This window comes from Sus scrofa, chromosome 12 (genome assembly GCF_000003025.6).
Source record: "Sus scrofa isolate TJ Tabasco breed Duroc chromosome 12, Sscrofa11.1, whole genome shotgun sequence".
In the NCBI taxonomy this organism is placed as follows: domain Eukaryota; kingdom Metazoa; phylum Chordata; class Mammalia; order Artiodactyla; family Suidae; genus Sus; species Sus scrofa.
In genome coordinates this window covers 33,094,983-33,103,976 of record NC_010454.4, presented here as the reverse complement: position 1 = coordinate 33,103,976, position 8,994 = coordinate 33,094,983, and positions in this window count along the sequence as shown.

Sequence of the window (8,994 nt, the reverse complement as noted above, 5' to 3'; positions counted from 1 at the left end):
AGTCCCAATCTGGCTTTAGGCTGGGTTCGAGTCCAGCACATGGGTTCAAGTCCCTGTCTGTATTCTAGCTCGGTTAGGGCTGTTAGTATTGTCAGTTTCAAGAACATTCACTGTTCTTTGAACAGATAAATGGATAAAAACACAAACACCCAGCAATTTTTCACCTCGGCTATTTCTTTTGTCAAAGAGATTATTTGCCTGAGGCCAGCTCTGGAAAAAGAGCCCTAATTTAGTACCAGTGGCACCCTCTGGTCTTCCTGCCAAGGGGGCATTTCTCATGGCGGCAACTTCTGTACCCCTGTGCTCCTCATCTGCCCACAACCCCCAGAACCAGAGGTTACACTATCAAAGACCAACAGAAGCAGGAATTGGGAGGCCAAGTGAAAGTGGGCCAGGTGGTCCTAGGAAGAATGTGGCATCCTTAAAAAAAAATAAGGGAGAGTTCCTACTGTGGCTCAGTGTGTTAAGGCCCTGACATTGTCTCTGTGTGACCCCAGCCTCACTCAGTGGGTTAAGGATCTGGCATTGCCCTGAGTTGTGGTGTAGGCTTAGATGAGGGTTGGATCTGGCCTTACTGTGGCTGTGGCATTGGCCAGCAGCTGCAGCCCAATTCAACCCCTAGCCTGGGAACTTCCACATGCTGCAGGTTTGGCCCTAAAAAAAAAAAAAGAGAAAGAGAAAAAAAGGATAAGGAGAGATGCCTGTCCACCCTGGGTTTCAGAGGAGGGCCTGGGTCAAGGGAGCCCAGGAAGGCTTGTCTAGGAGACAGTCACTCAGCCTCTCAAGAATGAAGATACTAACATTCATTTTCTGTGCACTATGGGCTGAACCCTGCACCAAGATTTTTACATACGGTACCTCATTTGATCCTCACACTGTGGACAAACAATGTGGGAGTTCCTGTTGTGGCTCAGTGGTAACAAACCCGACTAGTATCCCTGAGGTTGCAGGTTCAATCCTTGGCCCGCTCAGTGAGTTAAGATCAGGTATTGCCGTGAGCTGTGGTGCAGGTCACAGATGCGCTAAGATCTGGTGGTGTTGTGACTGGGGTGTAGACCAACAGCTGCAGCTTTATTCCACCCTTAGCCTGGGAATCTCCTTAGGCCATGGATGTGGCCCTAAATTAAAAAAAAAAAATACTGCCTGCCTTTTTAGAAAACAAGAATGTTGCCACCGTCAAGCCATCAGCCACTTGATGGTAAGCCCGAGGGGAATGTGGGATGGAGAAAAACAGGACCCTGACCCTAGAGAGTTAAGATGCATATCTAAGGAATAATTTCAAGGAGGCCGACTCTTGCAACTTCCTGTCATACATAGAAAAGCACTAAAATCATTCACTTGAGATATCCGGTTGTTTTGTGATGAACTGTAATCTTCTGATCTTTGATTACCTGTAGTTTTTTTTTTTTTTTTTTTTTTCCTCTGGCAACCTCTCCTCTATATCCTGGCTTATCCCTTTGGAGAAATTCCTCGGAACTATCTGAAAGGCTGCCTCTCAGGCCCAGTCCTCAATCAGGTCCCTAAATAAAACTTAACTTGCAACTTTGAGATTGTGCAATTTTCTTAGTCAACGACCCTTACTCTATTCTGTAGCTGTGATGAATATTCCCACTTTCTAGATGAGAAAACTGAGGTTTCTAGAAGTTAGGTAATGTATTAGTATTCTATCTCGCTGTAATGAATTACCAGAAACTTAACACCAATGTATCACCTTACCTTCTGGAGGTCAGGCGTCTAGTGTGAGTCTCCCTGGGCTAAAGTCAGAGGGTCCGCTTCTCCAGAGGCTCTAGGGTGGATCTGTGTCTTTGCCTTTTCCAGCTTCTAGAGACTGCCTGCATCTCTCATCCTATGTCTGCCTCCACCTTCAAAGGCCAGGAGTAAATGAGTTGAGCCCTTCTCGCACCGTATCATTCTGACTGTGCCTCCCGCCTCCCTCTTCCACTTTTCAGGACCAGCGTGATTACTTTGGGCCCATGCAGAGAACCGAGGACAATCTCCCTGGCTTAAGGTCCATTGATTGGCAACCTTGATTCTCCACTGCCACCCACAATGGCATATTCACAGGGTCCAGGGATGAAATGCGGGCCTCTTTGGTGGGATGCGGAGAGGGAGAGGGCGTTATTCTGCCTACTGCAGGCTGTTCAGGTTCACGTAGCTGGTGGTAGAGGAGCTGGAAGCTGAACCTAGGAAGCCCCTCACTACTCTGGGCCCCTCAAACACTCTGCACATCTGCCCTTAAACCTGAAATCCACCTGCCTTATGTGGTTTAGTGGTTTTCTCACTTGAGCTCCTTGAGGGCTCAAGGTGTGTCTTGGCACCTGCCCCCCGCCATGTAGCGGGGGCTTCGTTGAGAATCAGACTCTTCCCTGGGCTCTGATACTTACCAGGAACGTATATGGGACACAGTGGCAGACAGAAGAGTCCTGCTCAGGCCAGCACGTCACCTGTGTCTTGGGGTGTTTTCTAAGAAGCAGGGGCTACATAGGTGTGTGAGGGTCAGAATGCAAGGTGATGAATTTTCTAAAGAAGTGAAGGAATAAAGCAGAATTGAAAATAAAGCAGATCCACAGGGTGCCAGCAGCGAAGGAGGGGACACTCCTTGAATTTCCAGGAACTCCGGACACGGCTCACATCTCAGGGGCAAATACTCCTCTGATGATCAGAGGGGATTCTTTCTCCGTCAAATAGACTCTGATGTTCCATCTCCTCCCCTGGCCACACATGCCAGCAGTGCTTACTTTACCCAGAGCACATGCCCCCAAGGCTACAGAGCCAGGGGCTAGAGCTGTGGGTTCATAGGGTTCACAGCTCCCTGCAACATTACCTCTCCTCTCATAGCAGCTTCCCAGATGGCAGGGGAGTGAGAGCCAGGGCCCTGCAGGATGAGCGAGCTTGAGGGCAACGGGAGCTGTGGTTCAGAATACAGGCTTGAGCCTGCCTGCATTCCAATCCTGGCTCCACCACTGACTAGCTGTGTGCCCTTGGGCAAGTTGATGGAGCTCTCTGGGCCTCACTCTACTCTTTTAAAATGGGAATAATGAGAATAATACTTAGTTCAAAATGTTATTATGATGATGCCTTTATCCAGTAGCACTCTGAAAAGTAGCCTTTACTACTTAAAAAAATTCTTGGGCATTATTTTATTAATCAAGATAAAGTCTCTCACTACATATACTATCTGTGGAATCTGCACCTTTGCAGTTGACTTGAGCCACTGCAGTAGGATTCTTAACCCACTGTGCCACAGCGGGAACTCCAGAATAGTATTTTCTTGTCTGACCACTGTCTTTAAGGGAATAAGTACAGTTGCAGTAGCCTTTTGGTAGAAAACTATTTTCAAGTTTGGGAAGTTCCTTTCTGTTCTTAGTTTGAAAAAAAATTATAAAGGGGTATTTAATTTTTTTTTTTTTTTTTTGGTTACATAGAGGTTCCCAGGCTAGGGGTTGAATTGGAGCTGTGGCCGCACCACAGCTACAGCAGTGCCAGATCCAAGCATCTGGGACGTACAACCACACCTCATTTCAATGTCAGGTCCTTAATCCACCGAGAGGCCAGGCATTGAACCTGCATCTTCATGGATACTAGTCAGATCCATTTCTGCTCAGCCATCACGGGAACTCCTAAAGGATATTTAATTTTTTGAATGCTCTTTTGCATTAGTTGAAATGACGCTATTATTTTTTGTAGTAATGTTAGTGTGATAATAATTAATAGATTTTTCTGGTTCTCAAACCTAATATTCTATTTTTTTTTTTTTTGTCTTTTGTCTTTTTTGTTAGGGCTGCACCTGCAGCATATGGAGGTTCCCAGGCTAGGGGTCTAATCGGAGTTACAGCTGCTGGCCTACGCCACAGCCACAGCAATGCAGGATCTGGATCGGGTCAGCAACCTGCACCACAGCTTACAGCAACGCCAGATCCCTAACCTACTGAGCGAGGCCAGGGATCAAACCTGCAACCTCATAGTTCATAGTCGGATTCGTTAACCACAGCGCCATGATGGGAACTCTCAACCTTAATTTCTTAAATTCCTGAGCTAGGGCAGCTCGTCTGAGAAGGCTTCCAGGAGGAGGTGCCTTCAATGATTGAGATGTAATTAGCCGGACACAGGAGATGGATGTGGGAAGGAAAGGGAGGGAAGGGTGAGGGTCAGAGTTGTTGCAGGCAGCAGCAGCAGCAAGTGCAAAGGCCCTGGGGTGGGGAAGGAGCCTCTTTGTTCCAGGAGCTTCCAGGAAGCCAGTGCGGCCTCACCTCCAAGGAGCTAGGGAGAGTGCATGAGATGAGATAGTAAGTCTCTCCAGTCCAGGTACCCTCCCCCACCAAACTTGTAAACTCACCTGATAGAAAACGAGTCTGTGCTTCCGATTTTTCAACTGATTAAAACGATACATCCTTTGTATCGTTTTGTTTTCCAGTGGTTTAAATCTGCTTCTCTCTCTCTCTCTTTTTTTTTTTTTTTTTTTTTTGTCTTTTTGCCATTTCTTGGGCCTCTCCCGCGGCATATGGAGGTTCCCAGGCTAGGGGTTGAATCGGAGCTGTAGCCACCGGCCTACGCCAGAGCCATAGCAACGCGGGATCCGAGCCGCGTCTGCAACCTACACCACAGCTCACAGCAACGCTGGATCGTTAACCCACTGAGCAAGGGCAGGGACCGAACCCGCAACCTCATGGTTCCTAGTCGGATTCGTTAACCACTGCGCCACGACGGGAACTCCCTGCTTCTCTCTTAATTCAATATCGGCCCTGCCTTTCCCCTGTCCTGGGCATGTCAAGGTTCCTCTTTGGTGGCTTAATGGGCAGCAGAGAGCAGTTGTTCTCCAAGGGTGGCCCTCGGGGGCCAGGAGGGAACTTGTCCGACATGCAAATTCTCAGGTGCCAGGGCTTCAGGCTTGGCAGTCTCTGTTTTAGTGAGTTTTCCAGGTGAGTCTGTGACCTTAGAGGCTGAGAGACCATCAAATTAGAGGTTCCTGAAGCTTCCTGATGCTGTGGAAAGAACCCAAGGCTGAGAACCAGGAGGCCTCGCTGTGGTCCCCTTTATTGTTTCTCTAACAAATGTGTTCTGAGCACCTGCTGTGTGCTCCCACCCTTCTAAGCCCTGGGGACCCAGAAATGAACAAGGATGAGTTCAAACAAATCTAATTCAAATTCACACATATATAAACCACCAAACTTTATAAAAAGTATACAATTTGGTGGCCTTTAGTCCATTCGCAACGTTGTTCAAACATCATCGCTCTCTAGTTCCAGATCATTTTAACTCCCCAGAATCGGATCCATCAAGCAGTCATTCCCTGTGAGTCACTCTCTCCAGCTCCCAGCAGCTGTCCGTCTGCCTTCTGACTCCATGGATTTACCTATTCTGGACATTTCATGTGCATGGAATGATAGCATATGTGGTCTTTTGTGTCTGGTGTTTTTGACTTAGCCTGTTTTTATTTTTTTTTTTGCTTTTTAGGGCTGCACCCGTGGCATATGGAAGTTCCCAGGCTAGGGGTCTCATTGGAGCTACAGCTGCTGGCTTACACCACAGCCTCAGCAACTTGGGATCTGAGCTGCATCTGCAAACTACACCACATTTCAGGGCAATGCCAGAGCCTTAACCCCGTGAATGAGGCCAGGGATCAAACCCACATCCTCATGGATACTAGTCAGGTTTATTTCTGTTGTACCACAATGGGAACTCCCACTTAGCCTGTTTTTAAAAGTCATCCTTGGTCAGCACTTCATTCCTTTTCATGGCTGGATAATATTCCAGTCTGAGGATAGACTGCCTTTTGTTACCATTCATAAGTTGATGGACCATTTGAGTTGTTTCTACTTTTTAGTTATTGTGAATAGTGCTGCTATGGACATTCATGTACAATTTTTTGTTTTGTTTTGTTTTTGTTTTTTTGCCTTTTCTAGGGCCGTACCTGGGGCATGCAGAGATTCCCAGGCTAGGGGTTGAATCGGAGCTGTAGCCGCTGGCCTATGCCACAGCCACAGCAATGTGGGATCGGAGCCAAGTCTGCCACCTACACCACAGCTCATGGCAACACCGGATTCTTAACCCACTGAGCGAGGCCAGGGATTGATTGAACCCGCAACCTCCTGGTTCCTAGTCAGATTCATTAACCACTGCGCCATGATGGAACTCCTACAAATTTTTTTTTTGAGTCCTTTTTCAATTTCTTTCGGTGTATACTTAGACATAGAATTACGAGGTCATTCTAGGATGAAAAAAATTTTTTTCTTTTGATGATTGCCCTGTGGCATATGGAAGTTCCTGGTCAGGGGTCAAATTGCAGCTGCATCTGCAGCCTACACCACAACCATGGCCACATTGGATCAAAGCCACATCTGTGAACTATGCTGCAGCTTGTAGCAATGCCAGATCCTTAGCCAGGGATTGAACCTGAATCCTCACGAAGACAACATCAGCTCCTTAACCTGCTGAGTCACAATGGGAACTCCCTTGAACTTTTTGAGGAATACCAGACTTTTTCTACAGTGGCTACATCATTTGACAGTCCCACCAGCAGTGTATGAGAGTTCCAATTTCTCCACATCCATGCCAACACTTGCTATTTTCTGTTTTATTACAGCGATCCTGGCGAGTATGAAGAGGTATTTTATTACGGTATTGATTTGCATTTACTTAATGACTCATGGAGCATCTGTTCCTATGCTAATTGGGCATCTGTATATTTTCTTTGGAGAAATATCTATTTAAATCTTTACCCCTTTAAAAATGGAATTATTTGTCTTTTTATGGTTGAAGGGCTGATGTTTTCGTAGTGGCTAAGAGCAGGCTTACTACAGGTGGAATCTTGGCCACGCTACTCAACCTTCCTGCCTCAGTTTCCTCTTCTGTAAAATGGGGATAAGCATAGAACTATTTGTGCAGAGCTCTTGAAGCTGCTGGCACTGGTAGGTTTGTGGCATGTAATTGATAGCCCGTATAATACGAGAGAGGAGACTAACAATAGTAACGGAACATGAAATTACCAGAGATGAATAGCTGCTGGGAAGAAGATAAAACAGTGATGCAATAGAGAGTGACTGGAAGGCTATTTTAGGTTGGGTGGACAAGGAAGGCTTTTCGGAGGAGGTGACACTTGAGCTGACACCGGAATGACAGGAAGGAGCCAACTGCGTGAAGATCCATGTACAGGAAGAGCATTTCGGGCTGAGGGAACGGCTGGGGCAAGGCAAGAACCTGTCCGCCAATTCGAGGGGCTGCTTGAGAGAAGGATGGGGCTGCCAGGGTGGGGGCTGGGCTTTCCCTGCGTGGGGGTCCTGGCTGAAGTGCTGGCATGAGGGGGCATAGCTTGGGATCCAGGAAGCCTGGGCAGCTAGGTCTCTATGTATTAGCTGGGAAACTGGGGGCGAGTTACTTAGCCTTTTTGGAAAAGCCCTCTGTTTTCTCATGTTAAAAGTGAAGCTAGTTATATTGGTCTCATGGGCCTGCTGTGAAGCTCAAATGCAATACAATTCAGAGAGAAGGGATACACATTCAGATGATATTAATCACAGAAGGGGCCCTCCGTTGCAGTCTAGCTAATCCCCTTGTTTTGGCCCCAAAAGTCATGGGCAGGCTTGAAAATACCTTTTGATGGGGTCAGTAATGGGAAGCATGACTGATGCTTTTCTTTCGCTCTCTCTTCTTCTTTTTTTCTTTTTCTTTTTAGGGGTGCACTAGTGGCATATGGAAGTGCCCAGGCTAGGGCTCAAAGCAGAGCTGCAGCTGCCAGCCTACACCGCAACCACAGCAGCTCGGGATCTGAGCCATGTCTGTGACCTACACCACAGCTCATGGCAACGCCAGATCCTTAATCCACTGAGCGAGGCTAGGGATTGAACCTGCAGTCTCATGGATACTAGTAGGATTCATTACCCCTGAGCCACAATGGGAACTCCATGCTTTTCTACTTCAACACTGTGGTTCAGGCAGCCCTCAGCAGCCTCCCTCCCACTTCCCACTTTCCTTCAAACTTTCTTCAAGGTCCTTGAATCTTCCTACCTTCTTTCTTTCTTTCATTCATTCATTTTTGTTTTGTTTTGGCCATATCCGCAGCATGCAGATGTTCCCCGGCCAGGAATTGAACCTGCGCCACAGCAGTGACAATGCCAGATCCTTAACCCGCTGAGCCATAAGGAAACTCCTTGAGCCTTCTTTCAAGGTCCAGTCCAGCTGAGATTTTACTGAGCACCTCTCCCACCCTCCATGTGCCAGGCATGGGGCTCTGAAGGTGAATGGCTTGGTCTGTGACTTCAAGGAGCTTCCACACCGCCTCCTCCACAAGGCTTCTTCCTGCTCTGGCAGTTGGAAGGCTGCAGCCCTTTATCATTAGGTGACAAAGGAGGTGAGGAACAGAGCTTGGATCTTGAGTCCTGGTCTCCTTCTTTCTAGTACAGGCAGCCGTGCAGTGACTGGGAGTGCTCTGAAGCCAGACTGCCCGGGCTGCGCCCCAGATCCACCACTCACTAGTGACTAAGCTCTCTGTGCCTCAGTTTCCTCATCTGTGCAATGGAAATAATAGTAGTACTTACTTCATAGGATCGAGATCAAGATTCATTTTAGGTAATCGTAAGATGGATGAAGCCCAGAAGAATGCCTGGCAGGTGCTATGTCAATATGTGCTTATTAAAATGGATGCAATCAATAAAAACACTAGCATTGTAATGTGGGCAAGCCATTGGACAGCCAGAGCCTCGGGTTCCAAATGTGTGCATTAGGGGCTACTGTGCCTGGTGCAAGGGAGCCTCTCCACAAAGGCCCAGCTCCCTTCCTCCATCTTAACCCTGTGTCCTGCTGGGGCCCTGTCTGCCTTTCCTACAACCGCTCAGAACCAGAGAAATAGTGAAATAGGCCTTTTTCTGCAGCCCAGGGCCTGCCCTGTGAAGGTTCTTAGGAAAGGAGAGAGGAAAATGGACATGTGTGCGTGTGTGTTTGTGCACGCGCACACATGTCTCTGTGTGTGTCTGCGTCTGTCTGCGAGCGCTGGGGCAGGCG